The following is a 9,150-nucleotide window of genomic DNA, read 5'->3' on the forward strand; positions in this document are numbered from 1 at the left end:
TAACTGTTTCAATGGAGGGAAGAATATATTCGTGAGTAATTCTGGCCTTATCTATAATTTCCTCGTTATCTCCAGAAACTTGGCAGGCCCGTGGGTAGACGTGGCCAGGACATGTATCTATGTAAATAAAAGGAAAAAAGGAAGGCCTCTGACGGACTCTTTGCTGGGAGTATTGGGGGAAGGGAAACAGAACACGCGAGCTGTCGCCCAACTCACTTGCAGCTGTGCTTGTGCGCACGCCCCAGCTGGTGTTCGGGCCTCTGGTGTGCATGCGTGCAATTCAGGGGACCCAGATGGTCTTCAGAGCTCTGCAGCGCATGCGCACGTGTTTGCGCATGCACACGAGAGTATTGGTGTGCCATGCATGCATGCACAGTGTTTGCACATGTGCGTTGTGCACATGAAAACCACACATATGCCGACGGTGTGATTGCACACACAGCACATGGCGGGGTGCACGTGGAAAAGCTGTGTGCATGCACAGATGGTGTGGTTGCGTTTGCAGTGCACAGTGGGGGCACTTGTGAAAGCTGTGCATATGCGCAGATGGTGCAGTTGCCAATCTACTGCTGAGGCAGCCTGAAGTTAGCCTAAGGGAAGGTGCATGGTGGGAGAGTTTTCTCTCATCACATGACACAAGATCCGCTGTGTGGACATTCTAGAATGCATGGAGAAGGAACCTTCAAAGGTGGTAAAGTGCTGGGTTCCAATTGATACCAGACTGCTCCTATGAGATTCCTGACCATTATTTCTGTGGCTGGGAGAGAGACCAGACACTTTTAATTGTGCAACCCATTTTTTCCTAATATTGGGGAGGATAGTGGAGAAGGCAATACTGATCTCATGGTACACCAAAATAAAGATTTTGGAGGACTCATACAGTAGCTGTCTTCTCGATTATAAGTACTTATTTTCATTAAGTTACTTCTATTCTTCAAAAGGATGGAAATCATATTCAGCAGTGGTGAAATGTAAAATTTGTTACTACCGGTTCTGTGGGCATGGCTTGGTGGGAAGGGTAATGTGACTGGATGGGCGTGGCCAACTTTTTTTTTTTTAACTTTTAAAAAAGTAAAAAACTCGGCTGAAGAGGTTGTAGAAAAAATGCTTTTAAAAGGCTCTGACAATCCCAGCTAAGCCGCACGTTCATCAGAACCTTTTTTTTTTACTTTTAAAAGCATTTTTTCTGCTGAAGAAAAAAGTAAAAAAAGTAAAAAAGTAAAAGTAAAAAAAAGTAAACCTCTGATGATTGCGTAGCTCAGCTGGGCATGGAGGGGTCAGGGATTTTTGCTACCAGTTTTCCGAACCACCCGCCGCCATTGCTACTGGATCAGGTGATCCAGTCCAAATCGGGACCCTGATTGTCGTGTCCCACTCCTCCTCTGATGGCCGGGTCCGGAAAGTCTGTATCATGCGTGGCCACAAAGCCTCTGCAGCTTTGCCAAATTCCTGTCAGAGTTCTCAGGGCAGGCAGGAATCCAAGGTGTGACTTCAGCAACCAGATGAGACTTTGCCTGACTCAAGGAATGCCAAAAAGCAGATCCTTTATATAGGCCATGGGGTGTGGCTCCATGACTCAGCACTTATCCAAGCCTGCCCCTCCCTTCCTTTTGCTGACGTCGCCTCTCCATTCTCCGGAAGCGGAGATCTGTCCATTTTTCATCCTCCTGCTCAGCTGCCGACAATTCTAGCTCGTGGCTGGCTTTGTGCTCACACGCTGTAGGGAGGTTTGTTTGCTCAGTCTGTCCGGGCACGGTGCCAGGGCTGGGGGCTGGAGGCATGCCAGGCCATTCTTCTTCACTATCAGTCTCTGGCTCAGATAGCAGGAGATGGGAGGGGCCCGGCTGAGGAGAGGAGGGCGGGCAAGGCACAACACCGATATACAGGCAGTCTTCATTTAGTGATTGTCTTATTTAGCGACCATTTGCACTTACGACGATGACGAAACTGCCATTCTTGCATTTATGACCTTTGCAGGTCTACAGAGCAAAGAAATGCTGAAATAAGATCATAAGCACAGTCACGGTTTCATTTATAAAGTCACCTGCTTTGTTTCATGACCAAGATTGTGGTTCCAGTTGTGATCACTAAAGAAAGACTACCTATATTGGGTCCCCCCACCCCTTAATTTCACTCCTACGTACATTAAGAAATATTCCAATGGCTATAACTTTTTGAAAACCAGCCCTAGAGAATATGAAGTGGCTATTTCAGCAGCAGAATTTTCTGCTTGATGATTGGCTTGTGGATGGCAACTCTCCCAAAACAAAGCTGCTTTTCCCCACTCAGCCTTTGAAGAGGAGACATGTGGAGAGGCAGGTCACTTCTCCCAATGTGCAACATTCTCTTCAAGAGTCTGAATGCAAAAAAAAAATCAAAACCAAATGCTTAATTCACAAGTGGCAGGACAAAAACCAAGACAATTTTTAAAAGCTGAGAGAGTGAAAGCTAGACACAATTTTCCTTTGAACAAATCCTTTGGTAGTTCCTATTAGTCATGATTTAATTTAGGGTAGAATTCCTGCAGTCTGAAGAGTTCCAATGATTCCATCTGAAATCAACGTCTTTGAATTGATACAGCAGGCTACTTCCCTTTAGATCTCTTAATAATGAAATTAATCTTCATAACCCTCCCTGAAAAGAAATTAATTGTACTACATGCACCACCAATCTTTTCTGGAACTGTATAGATACAGACACACCAACACATAAATACGTATTCTTTGCCCAGGCCCCAGATTCAATCCTAAAGGAAGCCATCAAGATCTTCCAAATGAAGCCCACAGCATAGCTTGGAGCTTCATTTCATGTTTCCTAAATGAAAATGAAGCCTCCAAATGTGAAAGCAATTTGTAAGCCAAAGGGTTACCCCCAAGAAAGCTTTTGGAAGTAATATCAGAATTAAATAAAATACATGCTTCTCCCTAAGATGAGCCCTGGTGGCACAGTGGTTTGAATGCAGTACTGCAGGCTACTTCTGCTGACTGCTGGCTGCCTGCAATTTGGCAGTTTGAATCTCACCAGGCTCAAGGTTGACTCAGCCTTCCAGCCAGGAGTGAAATTCAGCAGGTTCTGACAGGCTCTGGAGAACCGGTAGTGGAAATTTTGAGAACCAGCAAATACCACCTCTGGCCCCACAGTGGGGTGGGAATGGGGATTTTGCAATATCCTTCCTCCAGGAGTAGAGAGGGAATGGGGATTTTGCAGTATCCTTCCCCTGGAATGGGGTGGGAATGGAGATTTTGCAACATTGTTACCCTGCCACGCCCACCAAGCCACACCCACAGAACCGGTAGTAAAAAAATAAAATGAATTCCACCACTGCTTCCAGACTTCTAAGGTTGGTAAAATGAGGACCCAGATTGTTGGGGGAAATATGCTGACACGTGAAAATTCACCAGTGTCAATCCTGAAAGCAAATCCTGATATGTTTTGGGAGGGCAGCACCATCACTGCCCTAGTTGGCTGTGGGTGCAGTTTACGACACAGATGACTGCTGACTGAAGGAGGATGGACAACACGTTAATGTGGCTGTAGCAAGAGAGCCCTTAGAAATGAACAAACTGAAACTGGACACCATTTGGTTCAAAGAAGCAGTGATAGAGAATGCCTCAGCAGCAAGCCAAGAACTATGATATGAGATTCCTAAACTGCTTGACATTTGCCCTAATTCCTATTTGTATTCTGACAATAATAATAATTCACCCACTTCCTACTCTGCACCATTAACAACTTCGTTACAGAAGCAAAGAACACAATCATGAGTATATTTACTCTGAAGCTAGGCCTCTGGGTTCAAACAATCCCAGTCCTCTATTTCTATTAAGTAATAGATTAATTTAAAATAGAGATGAGATGAATCCGATACTTTTTTTTTAAAAAAAAAATCAGAACACAAGGATTTCTTTTCTCCTCCTATGATTTTGTTCCCAGTCCAGTTCCTAAAACAATATTTTAAAAATAAATGAAATCCCATGCCCTGCCTTTTGTTTTGCCTGGAGGGAGCTAGGAAGCAGGAAGCCTCGCAAACAAACATATTCAATGATGAGAACAGTAAGCATCTGAAGTCTGTCTTTTTCTGTTCTTGTGGGCTCGCCTCTTAGAAACATTACGGTTAGTGATGGTGATAAGAGAAACCATGTGGGCTTGTTAACTTAGGCACAGGCAAGAATGATAGGAATTCACCGGGCTTCCATTAAATGATCAGAGGACAGAAGCCTCAATTAAAACGATATCATTCTAGATTTTTCCCCGTCTCGATTTTGAAACAATCCCTACAATCCCTGCTCACCTAGAAGGATTGGCATTTACTTTTAAAGTGCTTAGGATCCACCCCTCCCCCAGGAATTTGGCGTGGGAAAATAAGGAGACCAGGAGAATTAAACGAGCAGCGTCTTTTCTCATTAAAATACAGATGCCATTCAATTCCCCCCTTTAAAACACACACACACACAAAAGAAGCAAACAAAAGGCTATCATCTCTTAAAATCTCAAAACGCGTTTAGAAGTAGGTTTAACATTTTCCCTCGCCCTACCCCTTCCTAGCGTTTCAAGAGTCTGGGAAATTATCGAAAAGTGCTCAGGTCCCGGAAAAATCATAATTTGCATTATCCAGTTGCATTTTGATCTCCTTCTTTTATTCAGATACAATGTAGTCAATGGCCCTTACGTAAGGGGGAGCCTTTTGCGATTTTGCTTTTTAAGTAAGAATGCATAATCCCATGACGATTATTGCTTCCTTTCTCGAGACCGGGAGGCTGGGAGAGAGAAAAGATCTAACTCGGCTTAACCACACCTCTCCAGCACAGCAACAGATAACTTTCTGACGCCCCTTCCCTATTTCCAAGGGGTTGCATTGCATATATACTTTGTAGAAAGCGAGGCGCGCGGGGGAGGGGGGTGGAATGCTGATTACATCATGAGAAACTGCCTGCAAGATTCTTCTTCACGCAGAAGTTCCAACTTCCTGATGTCGCTATTATCCAATCCACGCAAAGACAGGGGAAGCAGATCGAATATCGAATTTCTCACAGGGAGAGGGGGGAAACGGGGAGGCCATGCACACACGCTCACGAAACGGGGGAGGGGGTTAAGAGAGAGAGAGAGAGAGAGAAGAAGCGAAAAAAATTAAGATTTCACGCGTTAAATACTTGGTTGGAGACAGGGACCGAGAGAAACTGGTGTGGCTTAGGCGCACGATGCTTTGAAAGGCTGAAGGCAGGGAGGAAATGCGCGCGCCGCGGTGTGGTAGGCAACCTCAGGAACATACACCGCCTGTAGAGCCCGTTTCGAGGTGCAAGGCAGCCGATGTGCTACATCGGTAGACAAGATCTAACCAACCAACCATTGCTGTTTCTGAATACCGTGTCCGCTTCCTTCACGTGTTGAGAAAGAGGGAGAGGTTATAAGGTTGCCCGATCCCTGTCTTGGGGATCTAGATTAATAACGTTCCTTTTGCAGTTGGATGCCTCTTGGCTAATGAGGCCACCTAAGCTCACCTAGGAGCAAGCCCCCTAAGTACAGACGCTTACTTTCCAGTAAGCATATAGGCTGAACTTTGCAAAATAGCTTCTCAAGCAAGCCTGCTGGAAGGCAGAGTAGGGAGGATCGCCCCCAGATCCCGGAGAATTAGTATCCAAGTCAATTCTCCCAACCTCTCCAGTTTTAGCCCTCCGAGGCGGGATCTTTACCCCTTTTTGTAGTTTTAAATCTGAAGTTGACCTGTCCCCCACCCCGTCTGGAGCTAATATTTACTGAAAGGGTCGGGTACAGTATTGAGAGAAAGGAAAAGCTGCCCCCCCCCTGCGCCAGCAGTGGTCGTGACCACGAGGTAGGCAATGCTGAAAAATGTCGCTGATCGGACGGAGAAGAGAAGCTAAAATCGTAATTTACGTCCGAGATCTGTGTGCGTGTTTTAAACTGGGGGGGGGGGTGAAAAATGAACTCGGCGCGTGCTTTAGCCGCTCCAGGTAAAGCCGAGCGTGAGCTCAGAAGGAGCTGCATACTTTTTATGGAAAGATTTTTAACAATGGCAAACATTGAGCAGCGGCGAGGGTGAGGGTGGGAGAGAAAAGTAAGGGGAGAACTCCTTCAAAGTTGCCCATCAGGTATGTAGCTCAAGGTGAGATTCCACCTACACATGTGGGAAGTGGTTTGTTTAATTTACTGTGTGGCATTCTTACGAACAAAAGAAGGTTGGTTCCCATTGCTGGGGATCGAGGCAAAAGTGCATGCCTTACAAGTAGCAGAGATTCCCTGGATCGGCATGGGGAAATGGAATTTGCTGGTTGTTCTTTTTCCCGAAATGGAAAAATAGCCCAAGAAAGAAAAGAAATAATCGGGGGGACGGGAAAAGATAGCACAGTAGGCATAACTCTATTTCGGAACACTCCCGCGATGGTTCTCTACATAAGGGACAATACGAATTGGTAAATTTCTGGAATAATTGCAAAACGATAGGTGGCCGCCGCATCACGCATGGACTAAGAACCCAAATGTTCCACTTCGGTCCCCTAACGAGCTTTAAAGCTGCACCCAGATAGACCTTGGCACCATTTACAAAAAGCACGGCAAATGTGTCTCGGTTAAAAAAAAAAAAAAGCCTGTCTCGTTTAAAAAAAACACCTCATGTTTCTCTTGATCTTTTAACAAAGAATAGGAGAAAGAGAAATTCAGCAGCGGAATGAGAGTTTCAGCGAAGTTTTCCATCTTCGCTTTTACGCTTTTCAGCAATTCCGACACTTTTGACCAAATCCCTTTCGTCTTGTCAGAGAGAAATCAAACAAGTTCCTAGTTCAGATCTGCCTGATCCGCCTGGTAACAGATCTATTCCCCTATTGGTTTATGCTAATTCCAGTTTCCTCTTGCATTGGAGCCCAGTTGGGGAGGGGGGGGGAGTTCCCTCCAGGAATTAGAGCCAATTTTGTTTTAAGTGGGCGATCTCGCCCCTGCAATATTGCCACACGCAGAAGAAGGCGATCTTTCTGGGCAGGCGTCTCAGCTGGAGGGCGATGGTATGAGGGGGGCTCCGGAAAAGCTGTAGCTGATACCACTCCGTCTCAAAAATCCAGGTCTCCTGCCACACCGATGCACATTTTTATGAATGAAGAAACAACATTGCTCTCACCGTGTTTCTTTTCCCAAAAAAAAAAAAAAAGCACTGGAAAGAGAGCCGATTTTACAAAGCAAATATTGTTTGGGAGAGGGAAAGTGCACGTAGCTGGTTATTGACTGACTATTATTTACTAAAAGTAAATTAAGAAATAAAAGTTGGAGACGCAAACGCTTGGATCGAGAGCAGAGGTAGCTAGCTTCCTTTCCCAACGCGAATGCTTCAATGGGGAGGGACAGAGGTCAGGAATTATGCAGAGATATCCTTTATGTTTATATGTCAAGGCGTCTAGCATTTGCGGGGCGTTTATTTAATATTTCTAAAGGCGAGGCTGCGCTTCCCTTAGAATGGTGAAACAAAAGTACACACACACACACACACAAAATAACGCGTATAGACATAGATCTAAAGGCATAAGTGCGCACAACCAGCTTGAAGGAAGGTCAGGCTGAGTTTGTGTTTTTGGGAGGAAGAAAGCTCCATCACAAAGTGGAACTTACTGCTGAGTAACAGAGTCCGAATCCACTTACCTCTTAAGAAAGTCATAAAACAGCCTTGCCTGAGAATTGTATTTGTGCCCTTTTATTTTGGGTGAAACCTCTTTGAGACTTGGCATACAAGTAGACACGAGGAGGGTAAAGCACCACATGGGCAAAGGTTATAATATACACAAAGGAGCAGCACAACCCAGCCCTCGAAGTATTAATTGCATTTGGAGGTTGAAGATTTGCGATTTCAAATGAATACTGGGTATACGGGGTCTTCAAGGCGGTTTTGCTAACAAAAATATTAAGCATGGCATGCTTGGGACTTTTAATTGATTGCTTAGAATTGCCACTCCCAGGGGTTATTGCACACCTTCTATTTCCTGAAGGTAATACAATTTTGTTAATTTGTGTGTTTGAAACCCGGGGACATGAACATTTTTAAATGCAAAGAGCTTTAGTTTGCTCCACCACCGGCGTGCGAACCCACTTGCCACGTGCTTTCTAAAAAATGTTTGCGGAATGCATCCGCCTGTATAATTCATGGTAGAAGTAAAACCAAACCGTCCTATTGAAAAGTATGAATGAGAACTTCTCCCTGCCTTTTTGCATGGGACTTAAACCCAGGGACAAAATGATTGCACTACTTCTTCCCTCTCTCGTGTCCAACCCATGCCCTGGAAGAAACTGTAGCCACCATCTTGCTTAAATACGCTTGGATTTTCACTGGGTAGTACTTGGGGGGGGGGGGCTGAATGCCCCCCCTCCTACTCTCACCTAGCCAGTTCCCTTCCTGGGTCCATAACGCTGCTGTTCTGGCCACCGCGGACGAGATGCCCTCCTGCAAGTGGCATACAGTAGTGATATCCTGTAGCTCGAGCCCAACCTCGTGCAAACTCGGTCCCCAACACCTCGGAGGGTCGCCCTTAAGAACAGGGTGGTCTCCTTCAACATTAAAAGATAGCAAGCAGAGAGATAAGGACGGACATTTTTAGGCGTGTATTTTGGATCATAGGAAGTCCTTAATCCATGGGGAGGCGTTTGACAACTACCGCCCTTTCATTCCGAACTCTTTTCTGAAAATGGCGGGGTTCTCATAAAAAAAAATGGGGAAAAATTAAAAATCAACAGTCGGCTATCTAGATCCTGGTGCTCTGGTGAAATCGGGGCGGCGGTGTGCCTTTTCTGGAAGAAGAAGGGAAAAAAAGCACCCGGAGCCCGTCTTCCAGCCCAATTCTGCCCCAACATGCCTGTGTGTGGCCTAGCCTCATTCATCATTCGCCTCGCGGAGCCCTCTCCATTTTTAAGAAATTCTGCCTGATGGGAAGGGGGGGGGAAGGAAAGACCATTTGGGCTTCCCCCACCACTTCGCTCCTTCCCCCTAAAAAAAGAGAGAGAGGGAGGGAGGGGGGAGAAAAGAAAGCGAGCCCTTGTCCTCATTTGCATTTGCATTAAAATTTAGCCCTGCGTCTGTTCAGCTAAGCAAAGGGGAAGGACTTGAAGCCTATGGGATGGCTTTACGGCTCGGCCCCCTGCTTTTGGCTTCGCTCCTTT

Source organism: Ahaetulla prasina, chromosome 1, assembly GCF_028640845.1.
Source record: "Ahaetulla prasina isolate Xishuangbanna chromosome 1, ASM2864084v1, whole genome shotgun sequence".
NCBI classification, from domain to species: domain Eukaryota; kingdom Metazoa; phylum Chordata; class Lepidosauria; order Squamata; family Colubridae; genus Ahaetulla; species Ahaetulla prasina.